We start from the raw sequence: 21,999 nt of genomic DNA, 5'->3' as shown, positions 1-21,999 counted from the left end.
AAGAGCAAGGTAAATATACATCTTGTATTGCTTTTCCAGGATGCCAAAATCAGGCTGAATAGCAATAGATGCAGCTTGTCAGAGCCATCAGTGACTATCGGCAACACACACTAAGAGGTTGAGAAGAGCAAATTAAAGACTGATAATCCAGGTCACTTGCTATAGATCCCTTGACTAAACTGCAAAGACTATTTCACCTCATTTGGAAGCATAAAATGAATGCTGCATCTGCCCAGATACAGAATCAGAGACTACTGAACTGAAAAGAGGTACATGATAAACTGAAGGGTGACACACTGTAGTCAGCGTGACAGAGATTCACTTTCTCCTCCATTGTTTGAAGTATCAGGAGGTAAAAGAAATATTTCCTCTACCTATCATGAAGACAAAGACAAGTTACCAGAGACAGATGACAAAAACTTACACCTGACCCAGGAAATAAAGAGAAAAAGGATGAGACAAACTTACTAATGTTGACAGTGTGATATAGTCCTATGAGTGGGACATGGAGATTCCAATGTCTCCTGCCTCTGACAATATCCAAGTGATCCAACATTCTCTCACATTTCTCTAATAATTACACAATGACTTATCAATAAAATCTTGCTAGACAAGGTCTTGTACCGAAAAGGCAGCCTATCTCATTCATACCAGTCAGGGTGAAGAATTAAGAAATAGGGAGAGCAAGTTCCATCCCCATTCAATCAGGGGACAGAGCTGCCAATGCCAGCTGGACCAGCTGGAGCATAAATATGATCACACCATGGTGGCATACGATGCTTTTTTTCCTGCTGGGCTGTGTATGTGACGGACCTTTGTATGCAAGACTGCTATTCTCAACTGCACTGAAGTAAGTCAACACAAAATTTGCATCCCAGCCTTCCCAGGAGACTGGCACAATGTCAACACAATCCAACAAGTTAGATAATCACACAGAATTTTAAGTCAAAACAACCATACTATTCACAAACAAAACTAACAAAAAACCAAAAATCCACAAAAAACAAAACCAAAAACCCACCACTACCAGCACCCCCCAAAAAACCAAACACCACAAAAAACCCCAACCAAGTGAAAAAAAAAATCTAAATTCCAGGAAGCTCTGGGAAGGCAAAAGGAAGATAAACTGCATTTTTAGATACTACCTAAAACATTTTTACCTCCACTGCAAAAACCTGCAGTTGCATTCACATATTCTGAAATTACTTACAGGTAGCCAATATTTCAGAAATGTGAATCACTGCCTTTAGTCATTTCACACCTGGATTCCATTTTTCTAACCGTTGTCAAATCTACAAATAACCAATATCTAGAAGTAGGAATATGAGACAGGACCTTGGCTATGATCCATATTAAATAGTAGATATCACATTAAAAAAACAAACAAACAAATAAACCCCAATCACCCACAACAAAAGCTATTGTGGTACTGGTGAGTTTTGCAAATTTTCAGATTCATCTTTTCTTTTCTAACAGGTGCTTTTTGAATAGAGATCCATTTTCACACTTTTTATTGGTCTAAAGGCAAGCAATTTCTAGAAAGTTAACAATGAAACAGACTAATTTCATCAGTCTTATACTGCTTGCAATAAAATATTGTGCTTTATGGTATTGCCAGTTGGCTTCTACGGACTCAAATTTATGAGTCTTTTTTGAAAAGTTAGATTAGCTAGGGATGCTGGCTTATGAGAAGAGAGGCATTAGCTCTCTAAGATTTTAACAAACTTCTTGTCTCATACAGTACCAAACATTGCTGGCGTACATTAAGTATGTCCAGAAATGCTTCTACAATACTGTCTGGTTATATCTGTGCCTTTGCTACAGTATCTTGCAAAGATTACTATGTAATAGTTTCTGTTTGAGAAGATGACTTTCTCATTCACACATTATTAGAAATCGTTTGAATCAAAGGCTGCTTTCACTAACATTTGTCCTAAAGAAATTGGCTTAACAGTACTATGAATCAATCTACTTCTACATTAAAATACTTATTCAAAAAGTGAGAAAATTTTATAGCACTTTAAGAGTCTTCCACTAACAACTAATGCATGTTGTATTAAAAGCATACTGTTTGAGCTGCTGAAACTGCCATAGTAATAATGGTGGCCAGACACAAAATAAAACCAAACTTGGATTTCCATTTAAATAGTATGCTTACAACTGGAATTATTTGTATTTATACATTTCCTCTTGGGTTTCATTCCTGACACAGGGGATCTTTAGCTCCTGTAACCCTATTGCAGGATTTTTATACAACAGCAATTCAGGTACACACTATAGTTTAGAGAACATTTCTAGCCCATGGGAATGAGTTTTCCACTCATGTAACTTTAAGGACACAGAGTGCTATTGCCTGCAAAGTAGTAATAAAGCCCTTCCTTGACTCATTTGGTTCAACCACAGCTCTCAAGTCTATCTGTTCCACTTGTTTAGTAAACTCACAAAATGCAGCAAATTGCTTCTCTTCTCTTTCTATCTGAATACTGCTCAGAGGACCACAGAAAAGGGTCTGTTTCCAGTTTCATATTAAAACTGCTCCATCAGTGTCAGTGCCATGACCAGCAACAGCAGAATTAGGCTGGGCATCTCTTGAGTGTTTTTAGGTACCATGGCAACATAACAACAGTAGGCCTGGGTATGAAGGTGTAATGTTACCATCTATTTACACAACCTCTAATAAACAACAGCTTTGTGCTTCCTGTTAAAAGGAAATTAACCTAAAGAATGAAAAAGGAGTTTAATCTATTTCTAAAGAACAGCAAAGGCTCCAAAGTTTTGTCATGATGACATTGCATCTGGACAGAGAATGCACACGTGCACCACAGAGAGGGATAAATTCAGAGTAACAGAAACTAAACACACCAGATATTAGGCCATCAAATTCTAACACCGTCATCATCCCCATACTACGTATTCCAGAGAAATTAAACAATATGTCCAGGAATTTACACATAACAATACTCTTCAGTCCTGTAATGGCCATCTCTTGAGCATACTGGCAGGATCCTGTCACATACAAACAAAATCAGAAAAAGTGCATTGCCACCAAACAATCCACCAGTTGAGAGGGGATCTTACTAATGTATACAAATAGCTAAAGGGAGAGTGTCAAGAGGATGGAGTTTTCTTCTCAGTGGTGCCAAGCAATTGGACAAGAAGCAACAGGCAGAAACTGGTGCACAAGAGTTTCACCTCACCTGAAGGTGAGGAAGAATGTCTTTAGTATGTCTGTAGGTGACTGCAGACTGGAGCAGATTGCCCAGAGCAAGTGTGGAGTCTCTGTCACTGGAGATATTCAAGAACTGTCTGGACACATTCCTGTGGTGTGGGCTCCAGAATGACCCTGCTTAAGCAAGGAGGTGGGGCCAGATCCACCCACTGTGGTTCCTTCCAACCTGACCCACTCTGTGATGCAGTCACCAATTTAAAGTCAATACACATCTCTGGAAAGCGTGGTACTTCAGAAAGAGGTACTTAGAAACGTGAGGGGAGCCACAGTAAGAGGCTACAGTCACAGCCCACCAACTAGACCACCAATGGGCATCTCAGAGAATCAGATACTGAGAAAAACAGTGAGAAAAACACTGCAAAGTGTAGTAGTTGCATTTGGCTGTCTCAGTTGTTACTGCTCCCACTCTGGATTAATTCACTGTACACACAGAAACGGAACTGCTGTAGCACAGTTTTAAGTGAGAGCCGTGCACAAGCATACAGAAGATCTCATCATTGCACAAGCATACAGAAGGTCTCAGCCAAACTTTGCAGGGAGGTGTAGATAGCTGAGCATTTTCAACTGGGAAACAAGTGACGCTATGTGCCAGATAGACAAAGGAATGCAAACCGTCCAAATCTGTTTGACATTGTATCATTACATTACACTGAATTTCATTGTTCCCACTTTCAACTGTCTAAGATCAGCCACTTACAGAAATTATGCTCTTAAATTTAACCATGCCATCTTTATTTAAAATGAGAATCTTTAATGTTTGGTGCAGCTCTATCCATCTCCTTTCATTTAATAGAAATTTCTTTATGTGGCTAGAGGATAAATTCCATATCTTAGCATAAGATGGAAAAAGTATAAACCTATTAACATAGTCATAACTATTGGTTCCTACTCTGAAACACACCATTACATCTAAGGTGCAGTGCTAAACTGTAGCAGGTTCTTTTAGGTTATTCCCAGCCAAGCAGAATTACTTTAGGGACCTCTTTAAAGATCAGTTTTTCTGAACACAAAATGAAATTATGTTGAATGTTTTGGCTACTCGCAGCAGCACCTTTACATTATGTCTGGCTCTTGATTGCTCTTAGTGTGAGCAAATTGCAGAGTACACTGTTAGGGATTTTCACTTTATGCGAAGGATGGGAATTTATTGCTGGTTTTATGCTAACACATTGGCGCTCTGAGTATTTGGAACATATTGTTGCATTTGTTATTAATAGAGCAGTGTGCTGGGGAGGGATTAAGAATCGATAAAACACTCTTACATCTGCATTTATAGTATTTAAAAATAAGGTAGTACATACACAGTCCGCAGGGTTTACTCAGAGAGATGTGTTTCCTGAGCAATTTCTTCATTCTGCTTTGGGCAGGAAGCAGGTCATGGGTGTGGATAAAGAGTATCATTAGAATGTGATGGTGAAAATAAAAAATTTAGAAGCAATATAATCTACAGGTTGAAAAATGCTAAAACTGGAAGGTCTGTCCCACAAAATTTATATGCTATAGGGCAATTTTAAGAGTATTAGACTGCCTAAAGATGGTACGTCATGGGATTCCCATAGGAGCCTCAATCTCGATCACTTTAAACTTCTCCCAGCTCACTAAATAAAAGTACCTACACCACAAACTGAAGCCACAATTAGTTTGACAAGCTCTGAGATGCAATTACATTTCATGCAGGTCTAACATAAGACCTGAGTGGGTGCAGAACCTAATTCCTAGGCAGCCTGCGATGGTTGCATAGACACGTGAGTGTTTAAGTGGAGAGAATGGTGCACAAACACACTACTCTCTCTAGCTCTGAATTTTCCCAGTTTCCACACCAAACTTCCCTTTCGCCACCTGCAGGGATCATCTTATATCTGTGTTCCACCTATTCTGATAAACCCAGATTTGGTCTTTCTGAGGCTTGTGGGTACCAGGAACTCCACACCATCACCACTTCAGAGACCCCCGCCTACCCCTCCTGTTGGGCTGTCCAACATCACATTTCCTACCAAAGGGCCACACACTCCTGCTTGCACCAGTCACATACAATCTTTCTATCCCTTGGCAAAGCAGACAGAAGTCAGCAGGATGTATTGCATGCCTTTTGCAGGTTTCCAACTCCTATTGGGAGAGCACCTCAACAAACCTGAGGAACATGAAAGTGGCAGAATCTGCCAAAGGACTGTTCACAAATTTGCACACCAGCAGCCACCAGGGAGCACGAAATATTTTTGCATATTCTGCCTAAAGGCATTTTGATGGGTGAAAGGTGGGTAGCAAGGGCAGAGAGTTAAGGAAAAGGCATATCAGTCTGCCTGTACCCAAGTAACAAAGTAGACTGCTGAAATGCCCCTGCAGTTGTGCCTGGCTACTCCCACAAGCCTCAACTTCTTACTCTTCACAAAAACTTATCTCCAGATTCAGGTCTCTCCCTTCTCTAATCCCTTGCAAAAGACACTTTCCAACACCTCTATCCTTATTCACTCTCTCTACCTGTCTTGCAGTGTTTCAATCTTCTTGGTTCTGTTTATAAAAGAGGAACATTAACATGTTTTATTTTAGACGCACAGGTAATTTTTAACCTCATGTGGCTTCTGAAGTAAATCTTGCCTAAGGACTCCAATTAGTGTGCAGGAACTAGTGATACAAATAATATAACTATCTACTGAGACCTAGTAAAAGAATAATTAAATTATAACAAGAAAGCAACTTGTTTCTAAGGACCTTGTTGTACAGGGCGTAATTTATGTGGCTTTAGCTGCAAAGGTGTTCACAGAAGTTAACAGCTCTGGACCTGACAACCTGGAACATAGCTATATCAAAATAATTAGAAGACAAAAACTTCACTCCCTTTGGTTAGAGAAATTTTTATTTGTGTGTGTGGCAGTAAACAGAGTATATGTTACAGTCAAGTCCTGAGTGACATTTCCCTTAGTGCCATTTTTTGTGCTCAGAAATGTATCACTTTCTGCAGGTGCCAGATTGGTTTCAACCATTTGTGGATGGGAGCGCTAAACCATGTAGATAAATTTCAAAAGATGAACGAGCATCTGCACTCCAATATAATTTATATGCAATAATACATGTTATTTATACACTCTGAAAGCTCTGCAAGCCAAAACATCACCATTTTGTCTATTTTCTGAATGTATAAATAAGAGATAGGATTGTACAGAAATTATATTGGAGAGCAAAGGCTCATTTATCTTTTTAAATTTACTTGCATACCCTTTACACTAGGAAAAATAATACCATCCACAATTTACAGAGAAATAAAATCAGTCAGATGAAAGGCTTTATATAAAACTGTTATGGTAACATGTTCAAATTAGGTAAATCCAGCCTTTTTCAAATTAATTAATCCCCACTATAAACTAAACCCAGTTTTAACTCTACATGTGCAGAAAACATGATGCAAAGGCAGGTCAAGTGAGTTGAAAACAAAGAACTCTTGCAAGTGGGACCAAATATGTCTTTCACTTACACCAAGATAAGAGCCAGGGACTGAAAGCTATTCTTCTAATCTTGCACAAATTGAAGTTACAGCATGATCTGCTCTAAGGAAAGAAACATTTGCTCAAGCTTGAACTCTGTCTAGACTCAAGCATGTGTAAATTGAAATACCATTTCTAACACCACAGCTCATCTCCACTATGCATAACTAACTCCTGCACAAAAAGAACTTACATAATATACTTATTTATTACCAGCAATTAAAAATTCACTCTTCTTATGTCAACTGATTAGAATTAACATCCTTCAGTTACAGCATTTGGAAGAATATATTTTGAAAATATTTTCCCAGTCTTTGTAAAATAAACTTCAATTTTATTTTAGAATAGTAAGACCAATGTTAGAAGGTCAGATCCCTCTGTCCTCCTCATAACAACCTCTTCCTTTTTATATAACCTATTTTTTTAAAGCATAACCCCCTATGGTTTCTGTTCCATGTTCTGGGAAAACCCACAGTTTTAATGACTAGGTAGGGTTACTGTTTTCTTGTAGGAGAGTTAAGACTGACAAAACCACCAGAACATAGATGTTGTCAGAAAAACCTAATCCAAGGGCACTGAGTTTAAAGGAGACATTTCAGTTTAGATATCAACAATTAAGTCAATAGTTATGTTCATTCTCCCCTAACTGCTCTCTCCACTTACATTTTTTAACCTTGTCTTTGTCACACTTGAACTTAATAGCACCTTCAATGCAGAAAGAGCACTGGGATTTCTTACTTTCAAAAGAGATGGGCTAAACTATTTGAAACTGAAAAATACACCAAATCCCACATGAAAATGACAGGGTTTAGAGCACTTTTCTCCTTACAAGTTAGAAAAGGAGAAATCACCCTGGTGAATAAAGAACCAAATCAAAGAACACTGCAGTCCTTTCTAACAAGGATTCTTCTTGTTTTTTCTACCATACAGACATACAAAACTTCTTCTCAAAGCAAAGAATCAGAGAAGGATAAACCAAAACAACTCAGAATTTCCTGAGATAGTCTGGAAAACCCCTTTTTCAAAAGAGACCATTTTAGAGGAATCAAAGCTAGAATCTTGGTCTCCTGCTTCTCCAGTCACAAATGTAATTGCTGGTTATACTTTCTTCCATGTGATGCAATTCTTCAGGTACCAGTTCTGGTATGGTCTGGTTAAAACCAGGACAGGGTGCTAAAACTCCTGCTGCAAACTGCACAAATAAATAAGTGATGTTTAAGTGCACTCTGGATGAAAGCTTTATAGATCCAGAAATATTTTTCACGTGTCCACTTTTGCAGTATATACCTGCTTAAATCCTTATGGCAACATCACATGTGGCCACAGCCAGAGAGTTCCCAATCCACCAGTCTATTCCTGTACCCTTTTCTTCTCTACACACATTCCTAGTACCAAACAGCAGAACTAATGTTTGATAAAATGACGAAAGAAGATAAAGCATTTCTTAAAATATAAACAGCTAGAAGCAAATGTAATCACACTATTTCTATGCTTTGGAAGGCTGTACATAAATACAGCAGTACCTCATTTAAACTACTGAATTGAGCTTGATATCCAGGTCTGGGTAAGCTGATTTCTGACAGTGACTTTAAGAACATCTATATGTTCACAAATAGTATTTCAGATTTTTTTTGCATTAGAAAATTAAGAAAAAAATCCTAAATGCATCTGAATTAGATAACCAGATCGGATTTTAATTCCTAAATATAATATTTTTTAGAAAATAAGCCCATTCATGAATGCAGCCTGGAATGTCCTTTACAGATTGAAAGAGGGAAAGTAACTGACAGCAGACAGGAGATTTTCACTGGTAAAAATGCATTATCCAGAGTTTCTTAGCTAGAGCCCATTCAAGCCATGGACCATGAAAACAGCATCCCCTCCATCCCAAACAAGAAAGCATTTCTTTATTCTAGATATTAACTTAAGTAAAATGATAAAATTTAAAATGTAACTTTTTCTCCAGGTCCTCACAGATGTCAGGTGACCTCTTGAACATGTCTTTCTAATACATGTCAAAACCATTGCACATTGTTTTGACACCCCAATCAGGAATTTGCAGAATGGGACAGGCAAGGCTCCTGTCACCATTCAGATGCCCAAACAAACTGGATGGGACACTCCAGGTAAAGGGTGCCAGTCCAGGTGGGTTTGGTTAGGAACAGAGACGGATGGAAGGGGCAAGTCCTTTTTCAGCACAATGAACACACAGAATAGCTTTTGCACTGGTATCTTATGAAAAGGTAGCACAGCAGAGGAGCAAAGGTCATGCTAACATTTAAAAGGGCTGTTGTGTCTAAACTAGTCTTTCTTAAATTTGAGAAGAGTGCATTGGTAGGGGCTTTTTTTGTCTGTTTGCATTACACATACACATGAAATAGAAGACATGATAGAAAATAGATATAGCTTCTCTTAGAAATACATGATTTCCACCCCGTCAAGAATTCTCTCCAGAATTTTGCAATAGCTATGATAAGATTACTGCCTGCATTTCAGTTAGGGAGCTGAAAGCAGCAGCAAACAGGACTTCAATCCAGAAAAACCATATTTTTTATTATCATAGAATTTTCTAGTGTGGGAACAGTAGGAATTTACAGTCAGTATTGACTATCCCCCTAAGTGCTACCATTTAGATGAGTTTGTACTTAAAAGATAATACATGCTGAATTGGATCAGTAACTTTTTGTCATCCCACTCACCCACACATGCCTTTATGTCTAATTTCCAAGCCTAGGAAGAAGGCTAAAAGCTTAGCATGGAGACAGGAGCCGTTTCCCTGGAACAGGGTACGCACAGCTGAGAACCCGCTGCGGTCACCACACCGTCACAATCTTCAGCCATTGTTATGAGACAGGTATGCCTGTGGAAACCTGGACTTAGGCTAATCTAAGAACAGACTTATTTTAGCAGAGTGGAAGCTGATTCAGTCAGTTTTGCAAGCAGATTTCACATCCAATGCCAAGCTTAGTGCTGCTGCGGTCAGATTACGAACAATTCAGTTGGCTGCTTTGAAATCAGTTCATGCAAAGCTCTTCATCAGCAGCTCTCAGACAGCCCTGCTACTCCAGCAGCCACCTCACACCCCACCGCTTTGACAAGTACTTCACCACTGAGAGGGGACATTGCCCAGGAGCTCCTGGGAACACAGTGAAGGAATGTGCTAATGAAATGACAGCTCAGCCCAACGGGTGTAACACAAAGATCCACTGAGCCAGCTTCATCCAGGGAAGGTGCAGACAGAGCAGAGAGCAGAAATGACACTTACACCAGTCTATGACACCTCTGCAGGATGCATTATGGCAATCCCAGGTTTTGTCATCTCGTCATCCCTGCTCCCCACACAGTCAGCTCCTTCCTGGCTTAGAGCATCCCTGGCACCACAACAGCCTTACTTGACATCCCCCAATGCACTGGCACTGCCAATCCCTACCATTCTTTCCCCCTTTACAAGATACAACCCAGATGCAGCCCTCCCTTTGACGAGACTTTCATTTGGTTATAAACTCTTTTGGGCAAAGATGATCTTTTATTATGTGTTGGTACAGTGCCCAGAAAAATGGAGTTCTGATCTCAAGGCACTACTGTAACATAAATAACAATAATTCACTCCTACTAGCCTTCAGTAACTCCAGGAGTTTCACTGGGAGATGGCAAGTCATGCTAACATGCCTTTCTACAGCACAGAAATAAATCATTTTTGCACATTCCAGTATTTTGGGAAGAAGGAGGAAACAGAAAATGCAAAATGAATCTAAAACACATTTGATTCTTTAAATCTATAATAAATCTCAATGATTTACCAGAACATAAAATTCTCACATGCAGAGCCAAGGACTGAATATTCTATTCATGTGCAAGAGTCACTTATTCATTTATAATTAGATAAAATGAACCGCAATTTTTTAAGAAAAAAATTTGCATGTGGCAACAGTAATGTATTACAGAAGGGTAGCACTTTGTTACCATCCATTTGTTAGTCAGGACACTGGAGCTGCAATTTAATAGACAAGAAATAAGTACAGTAGAGGAAGGGAAAAAATTAAATTCCGCGTGATCAGCAAGGTTTCGAACAATCGCTAGCCAACTGAAGTGGGTGCCATATCTATAAGTCATTTTGTTTTATAGGCCATTAGGATCTCCTGAGAGAGGCTGCATGGAGACCGCTGCTTTTTGTTGAAATTAAAATGTCAGAGAAAAAGAAATAGAACAAAACAGGGAATCTGCAATTAATTACAAGGCCATAAAAATTCAATAATCAGGAGGCAGTGCTGCTGTAGGCACAGCGGTATCTGATTCAGGCTAACAGGAATGGAATACATTAATCTTTTCAAATTAGTTTTTTAATCTGACAGGGATATATAGTGACGTGTTCTTTTACTGTTTGAGCAGAGCCGCTGTCTAATATATAATGCTGAGTGTCTGGAATTAGGACATCTATAGCCATTTTGTGACTACAACACTTTCACGGCATTTATTCAACCCTATCTGTACACCTGTCCTACAGTAATCAGGCAAAACATGTTCAAAGTTCACATCCTAGATACCGCTCATGAAGAAAGAATTAAAATGCTGGGATTAAGAAAAAATAGCAGGTCCCCAAAACAAGGTTGGCTCAAGACTGCTTAAAATGACAGTCTGCTCTTCAGGATGTATCACCAGGCTTTGAAACTGGCTTCCCATTCCTTGTCTACATTGAGTTCTCCCTTTCTTTTCCCCACCAAAAGTGACTTGCAAAGAGACTCTCTCCATGCTGCCATGTTTTGGATCCTTTAGTCCAATAAAGCAAAGTCTTGAGAGTTTGAGAGATTACAAGGCTTTTTTATTTTTCCCATTAAATACCCAATACATCCCTCAGACCTATACTCCTGGTCAAAGCTTCACCAGTCTTCCCAGCAGCCCATTTAAGGAGCCACAAAAGCACACTACAGAGCCTCACATACTACTTAAACTCTCGAGGTGGATGAATGCTTACTGGACACCAGTTATCCAAAGCATGTGTTCAGTCTCAGAGGAATGTACAAAGATTATTTGACCCTAGATTTTTTTACACAAACATCTTTTCCTATTTGTGGCTACGTTTTACCCCCTAATTCTACTCAAATTACATTTTGGAAAAAAGACTTTCCAATTAAACGAAAACCCAGGAGTCAGGTCCTTCTTTCTCAACCTGCCCAAAGATCTTCCTTTTTAAAATTATGTAAACCCCCCACAAAGCCTACTTCTACACTTTCTCTCACATGATCCTTTGGAAAAAAGGCACAGAAAATCCTCTTTTTACATTGTTCAGAAATCACTTGTCACATTTTCTAAGAAGAGTCTTTTTATAAGGCATCTCTCTAACACTGCTCTACTGAAAACAGCAATATGATTATCAAAGCCTACTGGCTCAAAACTTTCCTGTAGGTAGCTAAAATCACTGTCATCCTGTTTGTCCTGGGTGCACAGGGCACATTCATTTTGCTCCATTTGAGGTTTCAGTCCTCAAGTTGTCAGCACACAATCCAAGAAAAACAACCTCTCCACGTGAACATTAAATATCCAAGCTCAGGTTGAATTAAGACTTAACACCTTTCGCTAATCCCATTTTTATTTTACAGATATAAATTTTTTCCAATCAAATTCCAGCATACTCACTTGATAAGATGTTTTTCAATTCTTCACAGTTCCTCAATGTAAAGTAACATCATTTATGCATTCATTGCTTTTTCCTTCAAGGCAGGATAAATGGGCATGGATGCATTCTTTTTGTGAATCCTTCAAAAGGATAAATAATATGCTCGTGTGGATGCAGATGAAAGAAAAGGAGTGAGAGAGCAAGAAAACAAGGCCTAATACTTTGAGATAGGATTTGAAGGTCAAAAGAAATAGTAGCTCCATTTAGGAAACATATTGCAAGCATAGGAAAGGGTACAAAAATCTTCCTTCAATAGGCATTAACCATTTTCTATACATTAGTTTTCTTTTAAATCATGATGACAGCAGGGCTCTACCTTCTGTGGTTAGTTTATCTAGCACACTTCTCCTACAAGTGTACTCCATCACATTTATGCACATGAGCACATCCACACTCAATGACAACAGAGGGTAAAAGCTTACTTCCACTGAGGTCATCAACTATAATTATAAGTGCAGCAAGAATCTCTCCCTAGATCTCTATAATGAATTGATCTGTCCTAGCTCTCTACTATCCCTCTGTTTAAAAACATGCTTTAGCAATTTCAATGCAAGATAACTACATTTTCTCATCATAATCTTCCATTACCAAATTCCTCTCATCAGAATGGGTCCCAAGATGCACTTTTCTGACTACAAAAGCCACGCGTAGTGAGAACATACCCTTGACAATGTCTGAACACAGCATCCATTCCATGTAACGTCATCTTAGTCCATAACAACTTGAATGTAGAAGACAAGAGCATTGTATGTGACTAAAATTTCAGGGGAAATTCAGGCAGACGTATTTCCTGAGTTGTAGAACAGCTTGTAGTGCTGTGGTTCTCATCTCTGCTACACTTACTGTGCTTCATGGGAGGCACTGAGTAATGAACAGGCCAAGGAGAATTAACTCTCATGCTCATATCCCTAAATGTGGCCTCACCACCTAAGAACTAAATCCAAAGCTTAAAAAACGGGTTTAAAATTAATACATTAAAACATTTCCCTGTTCATAAAGTGTAATGAGCACATTGAACAGAATATTACTTCCATAAATGATAATGGCTCAAAATTATTTGCAGTATCATCACAGCAAGTTGCCCACCACAAGTATTGAATACTCAGAACAAGCAAGGTCTCCTTGTTCATTCAGTTTACTTTTCAGTCCTAACGAGACAAGCATAAGCAATTGGAAAGACACAAAAAAGAAATGTTGTCAAATTAAAAAAGCTTCCAATACACTACTACTGCTGTTTCAAGAAAAACAAAGCATGAACAGAACTATCATAGAGGGAGACTCAATACAACAAACTAATTTATTTAAAAATTTGAAAAAGAACTTAAAATGTCAACCTATTGCACAATTGTCCAGCTCTGCTTGACACAGCATGACTTGGTCTACAGAACTCACTGACAGTTTTGAACACTGTTTCACAGCTGTGCAGCACTATTTTAGAGTCAAGTATTAGCAGCACTGAAAGCCAGCTCAGTAGATTTAAACAGCAGATACCCAGCTCTGAAATGAGTAAAGCTTGGGAGACAGCGGCTGTAACCTGTGCCAGTACCCTCACACCTCTGCTACTGCTGAAGTTGTAGCAATGATAGTGACTAGGAGAACATTTTTTTTAAAAACCCTCTAACTTATATACAGCATCCACAAGAAAGTGTAGAATTATTCCCTTGGCTCTTTTTTCCTACTGTCCAGACGCTGAGGATAAACAGATGTCTCTGGAAACATGTCCTGCTGGCAAGAGACAGCAGCCTTAAATTCATTTAGGACAATGACACATTCCAGTGTAAATATTCATTGTGACTTATGGGGAAACTAACCACGCAGCTCTGATTAGCAATAACAGAGACATGAACAGCCAGTATCTACAACACAAAATGGATGTTAAACATACACCATTGTTTCTTGTAGTCCCTTTTTTTAACAGAAAAGTAACACATCCTAAAAAATGCCAAAAAGACAGAAAATACTTTGCAGTTGTCTTGCATTCTGTTCAGCTAAACACTAAGTGTTTAAGCCTTGCTATATCCACAGGACTTATGGTATTTATATACAGATGATAACCTGACATTTGTTAACATCAAAAAACCTTTTCAGTTTGCAAGTCTAGGCAGTCTTTCAGTTGTAAGACACATTCCTGGTCTACCAAGACTGATTTTTATATAAGAATCTTCATTAATGTATATGTTCATAGTACGATATCAAATAAGGTTTAAAAAGTACAATATTATAACAAGTTGATAAGAGAAAAATATAATGAAATAACATTTAACCAATCTGAAAGCCTTCTACAAGATAACCAGCTCATTAGACACAGGAAGAGAAGTGGATTTTGTTTCCTGACTTTTGCAAGGTTTCTGACACTGTGTGCCAGAATATCCTTACAGACAAACTGAAGAGGGGTAGATAAAATGGCTGTGAATAGACTGAGACCTGGCTGAACTGCCTGGCTCATACAGCTGTGACCAGTGCATGAAATCCAGATGGAGGCCAGTCACTGATGCTGTAACCCCAGAGGTCAGCACTTGCATCAGTACTGTCTACCATCTCCATTAATGACCTGGATGACAGGACAGAATGCACCCTCAGAAAGTTTGCAGATGATAAATTGGCAGGAGGGGCTGACACATGGGACCACAATGCTGCCACTCAGAGGTACCTTGACATGAAGAAATTGGTCAGTGAGAATCGCATCAAGTTCAACCCACTGGGAGTGCTCTGCTGACTGTGGAGCTCCCCAGGAGGGATGGGGGAGGGAAGGAACAGACACCAAATCCACCAAAGGGCCACATAGATGGTCACAGGACTGGAGCATTCGCTATCCAAGGAAAAGCTGAGAGAACTGGGTGGGACTGCTCAGCCTAGAGAAGAAGGAGCTCACAGGGGAGCTTATTCATGTATATAACTAAACAACAGAAGCAAATAAAGATGACAAATAAAGATGACAGATCCAGGTGCTGTAGCAGCCAGTGAAAGGACAAGACAATTGGCACAAACTGACATACTGGATGTTCCATTTAGCATTAAAAGAAAAAAAAAATCATCTTTTTACTGTAAGAGTGATTAAACTCTGCAAATTGCCAAGTAAAGAAGAGTTCTTGGAGTTCTCCTTAATCCTTGGAGCTCTGCTTAATCTGACTGGACATGATCCTGAGCAGCCTACTGTAGCTGACCATGGTTTGAGCAGGGAGATCCTTTCCAACCTCAACTACCTGGGGTTTCTGTGAATAATTGAGTATATAGGTATCATAAGGATGACAATTTGCACTATGATATCCAATACAGGGTCCAGCCATGAATGCAAGTTGACTATTAACTTGTTGAGGGCAGGGGAGAAGAAAGAGGGGAAAAAATAGAAGTCTCTCTCATGAAGACATTACTCAGCTTCTCTTGAAAAAATTATACATTTAGTAAATTAGTTCTCTGCTCTGATAGCCTCACAGGATCACAAACCAGCAAAAAATTCTATTTCCTCAGCATCCTTTAGGGTATGAAGACATATACTTTAGCCCTCAGTCTATTAACAATATGGATTCAGTTTCAGCTTTCCCCAGACAATCAGGAATCTGGAAATTGCTTTGCATGTTCTAGACAGGCATCCTGCTGCATTCATTCTCACCATATACCTACCTCTATGCCTGTGACACAAGTACTCACTTTATATAAGAGTAATGAAAATGTGTATATTTTTAACATACATAGTCTCACTCATTTGATGTGCCACCATTAATTCTTCTGGTAGGCAAATAGAAGAACAAAGAGTAGATGAGCATGAAAGCAAAGCAGGCCAGAAGTCAGGTTTTGCACATCACTGAAAGAGAATAGCAGTGAACACAGAACCCAAACCTGTTGAGATAACAGGAAACAGTCAGAAAAAAAACCAGCAAAGAAACCCATCTCACATTATGTAGAAAGACCAACTATACGTACTACATGAAATTTATAAGCCTGGATGTCCCAAAGTACTGATGTTCTGGGCATTCAAATTCAGCCAGTGGAACTGAGAAACCTCAAAATCCCATGACTAGAAAGGGAAGCAGGGATGAGGGGAAACAAACAAACAAACAACCACCACCAAAAAAAAGCCAGGAAAAATGTTGAGCTAGAAATAACACCTAAAGGCACTGAAGGAGAACATGACATAGGAGACCTCAGCTCCATGACAAATGCTGGATTGACATGAGGATGGAAGGAAAATGAACAAAAGCAAGAGTTCCAATAGCTGAATGGTTCTCAGAGGTCATCTCTGCCCAAGAAGTCAACCATTAAGTGCCATTTTGACACTGTTCAAATCCAGAAACCTTGTAGAAAACATTAGCTTCAACCTACTGAAAATTAATTTAAAATGCAGCCCATGTTTTGGCATTTCATATTGACACAGCATGCCCTGTCTCTCTGTTTTATTCTCACATGTGCAATAGCAACACCAACCTTTCAACAATATTCCAAAATAACAGATGGCACAGGCAAAAGAAGCCAAAAATGCAGCACGGGACCTTACTCTGACTAGCTCATGGTGTCAAGAGATGGAGTAGAATAAGTAGATCACTTATGAAAAAAATATTTTGGTTGCATGAGCCAGGAAACTTGATGATTTAATAGAAAATTTGTGACTAATACATTGTCCTTTGAGCCTTTGCTAGGCTACCACTATTATTTTACATTCTCAAGACACCTTCAACAGCCATTCTCCACTCCTACCACTTCTTAATTTTGATGTGCAACAGCCTACAGAAAGGTGCCAAGAATTGCACCAGTCTCTGCAATAGCATTGCTTGCCCAGAGCATCCATTGATAAAATATTCCCACTTGCAAAGAACTGACAATCATGTGGGCAAAACGACAGCTTGGATTTCTAGTCTTCTGCTCAGATGCATCCGTGGTTTGGCTGGAAGACCTTACAAAAGAATGTGAATCAAAAGGTGAAAGTACTTTATATCTATATAAATATATCCATAAATAGATATAATATATCCAAATCTAACAAAAAACTATGTAAATGTCTTGCACATTTCATGGCCTCTCTTCTTTTGGCTCCAGTAGTAATAGAGGGAAGATGTTTCAACTCAGCTTTTGTAGATCAGCCACCCATCACTTCTGTGCAGCATTACCTTGGTGCTATTCAAGAACCACAGAAACTAGAAACACAGAAAAAAATTTCATTGTTTTCACATGACGCAACATACTGACTCAGCACTCCAACCGCAACATGCACATTTCCTAAATGGTTGCAGAGCATTCAAAAGAATTAATTCAAAGTATTTAGAATGCAGAGGCACCTATATTTAGAATATAGAGGTAGAAAGGATGAAGGCAGAGTGAGCACTGACTGGCTGCTGGAAGGCCATGGCAGATGTAACTCTTGTAACTCACACAAGGAGGAGGCTGGGCTCAGAGAAGACTCCATAGCAGGATATACAGCACTTTTCTCAGTCTGTCCTGACCTACACTAGGCAAGCTCCAACACTCAACATGGGCACTCAAAACTGCTGTTATAATAATGCTACAGTGCTTTATTTTTTGCCCAGTCACTCCTACATTATTTCCCCTTGAGCTACCCACAGAGAAGTAAGCCTCATCATGTGAGGTGTTTAGAAACAGACTGGACAAGCATTAGAAGCTGTGCTCCAGGGGACTGGCCTCAGGGGACAGATTAGATGACCTCATGCAAATCTTTTTCTTCTCTCTAATTTATGCAGTCAGATGAATACTCCTCTCTTACTGAAGGTTCATCAAGGGTGCAATGATTGCAATAATCATGATTTGATACAACAGTTTTCTTCCAAATTAGATGGCTAATACAGTCTTTGTCTCATTCCTGTCTTCCTCCCCCCAACTCTAATTAACTTCTCTGTGCAGTGGCTCAGGAATGCATGTAATCCCTCCTGGAAGGGCTTTTTCCTAATCCTCCATGACAGGACTCACAGCATGTTGATATGGACTCCAAAGACAGATGATTCAGTGCAACTAGAGAGGCATGCAGCAGTCTTGCTGCAAAATCCTACCATGTTCTGCTCTGCAGCAACTTACTTCCAGCACCAAAATAACCCAATTTCATTGAGTTTCACTTACGAAAAGGATAGGTATTCCGTGACCGAAATTACATTTTTTACTTTTCCATTTGCCCAGCCCTCCACACCTTCTACTCAATCCAGAGAAACAAAAACCATAAAAGGAAAAGGGCTGATATAAACATATCAGTTTCACATGTTTTAGCATGAAAAAGAGTGAAATTATTACAGACTGAATATAGAAAAACACAAAGCATATAGCAAATTAATACCACTGAATTTCCAAAAATAATTTTTCTTAAAGATCACAAATAAATATAAAAATAACACTACATGAGACATCCTACTTGAATAGTCAAAAATACCCAGATTGAGTAAGAATTTATCACAAGTAGACAGCAAAAAGATAAACCATAGAACATATACATGCAGGAGAAGTGTTCTATGTGATAGAAGTGGAAGAAGAAAATGAAAGGAAGTAGAATGCTTTACATAAGACTAGGGAATAGTAACTATATCCTATACAGCAACTGAAATTCTTTTTAAAACATAGCTAAATCCCCATCTAAAACCCCACTCTTAGAGGATGACAAGTCACAGAAAGAAATTAAACTGTCAGGCACTTTAAGACTGCAAGTTATGATTATCCTAATCAACTTAGTACCCAAAACTGAGGAGTGTGAAAGAAAGCAGTCATTAAATTCCTCTTCAAAAGGGCCACAACAACATAAACATTTAATAGTCATATAAAGATATAATAGCCATCTCATAGACAAGGAAACATCCAGTGACTCTTGGGTTCTTCTGGATTTGCAGTAGCTGAAGCTTAGATTAGAATCCACCCTTCAGTATATTGGCTGTTCAAGCATAAATCTACATGAACTGAAAAATATTTATCTTCAGGAAACCACGGAGCAGCCCTTAGAACCATGGATGTATTTTTTAAGCCCTATGCAGGATATGAGCAACATTGCTTCCTTTCATGATCTGCCATGTTGGTCTCCTCTGCAGAGTTACTGTAAAAACACTGATGTGAGGTTCCACAGTCCATGTCTTTCAGCAACTTCAGATCAAATATACTGAATTTATAAAGAGAGGAAAAATATTTTTTCTCCCAACCACCAACTCTGAAAACTCATCCCAAGCTGAGTTTGTTCCTCCAAGTCCCTAACCCCTTCTAACTACTAATAATTACAAGTTAAGTTCCCACTGAGCAAGCCAGGTCTCTAAGGTAAAGCTCCAGTACATTCCCATTGTCCCCTCTGGGCATACACAGGTGAAAAAGATCCACAACAGGAACCCACTGCACTGTTCAGCATTGGCACGTGATGAACCCAACAGAGCTCCCAGCTCCCCTCCACTCCTTTAGTTTTTATTCAAAAACTCTGCAATAAATGCCACTGAGAAACAATTGCTTTATTTGCCAGGTGGAGTAGAATACCAGACTAACTTTTCCAAGAGTTTTTGGTATATTTTGATGACATTGAAATTGAGTAAAGAAGAACGTTTCACTGAGTTTTCAGATGAGAGAGAAGGATATTTTTTGCTGCTAGCAAATTGTATATTCCTACATGAAACCAGATTAAGCAATATTTCTGCACCTATCTTTATTTATTTCTGTGGTACATGAACTGTCCTGAGACAAAATTTTCCTGTGCAGTGCAATTTATAACAAACAAGGAACTTCTCCTTTAAAGAGAAGGAAGTCATAGGGAGAAAAAAAAAGTCCTCCCTTAATTTTAAATAAAAGGTCATCCAGGGTTACTGCTGTTGAGGGCAGTAAATTATGAATATAACTTGACTTATTACTTCTGTTACAAGATAAAAAGTTATGAATCAGATGATGAGCTGCAGGGTATAAAAATCTGAAAGTGATTGCTTAGTTTGACACAGTTCTACTCTATCTTAAAACATGTAGAATTCCCTGGGCTCATGTAGAGGAAAGCTCTTAAAGGATTAACAAGTAGAGTCAGAGACAATCCTATTTGTTCAAATTTTATTTTTTTTTAAACTTATTTAGCCATTCAGGTCTAACATCTCAAAAAATAATTCATTACTCCTGGGAAGTACTGTCAATATGATAAATGAGAACAAAAAGATGAGAACATGCAAAAATAGTATGAAAGTAGAAAGCTTGTATAACATGGGCTTTATCAGTAGTGAGAAAAAAATTCAGGAATCAAAAGTTAGCTAAAAACTTTCCTGCTCACCTCATAACGTTGTAGTCCTCTTCAGTCTGGCAATTTATTTATAAAAATAGACAGAGGGCCTTGTCTTATAGATCTGTCTGATTAGATCCATCTTACAGCTTCTCAGAAGTGTGATATTACAGCTAACATTGATGAGGAGATGAAATACTTTCAAATATCAAAAAGACCTTAGGTCAAACAGGTCTTTACTTGCATGATATAAACATGAACAGGGAATGACACAGAATGAGAGCCAGAAACTTCAATGAGAAACTTCAAACAAAAAAGGAAGAGGTGGCTTTCTAGTTTATGAGTGTAAATATTTCTCAGCAGCCAAACACTGTTGTTTCTTATCCAAAATATCTGGAAATGAGATACAGCAACCAAGTGCTAAGCACAGATTCCCTGGACTAATTATGCCAGACAATCTGACATCCAACCAGACTACAAATTTCCCTGCAAGGTGAACTGCTACAGAATTTAACAATACAAGCTGCTGTTCTTTCACAGATGCCAATGTAGTTCTCTATCTATGGTAGTATTTAAGATCTGTAGACAATTGTGTGTTATTACACAAGATATTTCAGTAAGATATTCATTACTAGTGAGTCATCATTCACTTTATCAAGGCAAGAAGCTAGTATTTCCCAATGTTCCTGGGAGGCTGATGTTTTCTTTCATCAAACAATACACGCTGGTGCAAAGCCGTAAAATAGATGGTTCCTGACCTAACTCTACAGGACAAGGTAACACAAACAAACTTTGGTATTCTTGCCAAGCATAAATATTTTTATTCTTGGGGTTGACTTTGTACAGAATGCTGGTCCTATAATAAATTCAACTTCAGGACATGACTTTTTGAATGAAACTCAAATCCACTGTTTGCATTGGAAGATTCTAATGAAGCCAGTCATCTAAATGGATATGATTCAGAACCGAGACCCAGAAAAAACATTACTTTTGGTTAAAAGCCATGTCATCACTGGGAGTTCCAACCAAATCAACCAAACACTAGTTGAAAGAAAGATATCTTACACTATCCAGTGAACCGAAAAGTATCAAAATAATCAGCTACACCATAATGACTGGAACATTGACATTGGTTTCTGTGATCTAGAGCAACATCCATCAGCTCACGTGCAGGGAAGCAAAAAATTTTGGCAAGTGTCACTAGCATTACTTTTGCAACAGTCAGTAAAAAAGAAAAAAAATCCTCTCACATAAAGAACCAAAACAGTCACCTACTGAATGGTCTACTTGACTTCAGTGGTAACCAGGCCTGAGCAAAGACTGCAGGAAGAAACCACAACATGTTACTGTAAAGAGAATGAGCAGAGAAAACAAACAAAAATTTCAAGGAACATTGGCAGAGGATTTCCAAAATAATAGAAGGAATTGGAAGTTGGATATGCAAGTCCCTTGTACT

The sequence above is a fragment of the Geospiza fortis genome, unplaced genomic scaffold, assembly GCF_000277835.1.
Source record: "Geospiza fortis unplaced genomic scaffold, GeoFor_1.0 scaffold130, whole genome shotgun sequence".
Lineage (NCBI taxonomy): Eukaryota > Metazoa > Chordata > Aves > Passeriformes > Thraupidae > Geospiza > Geospiza fortis.
This window is presented reverse-complemented; position numbering follows the sequence as displayed.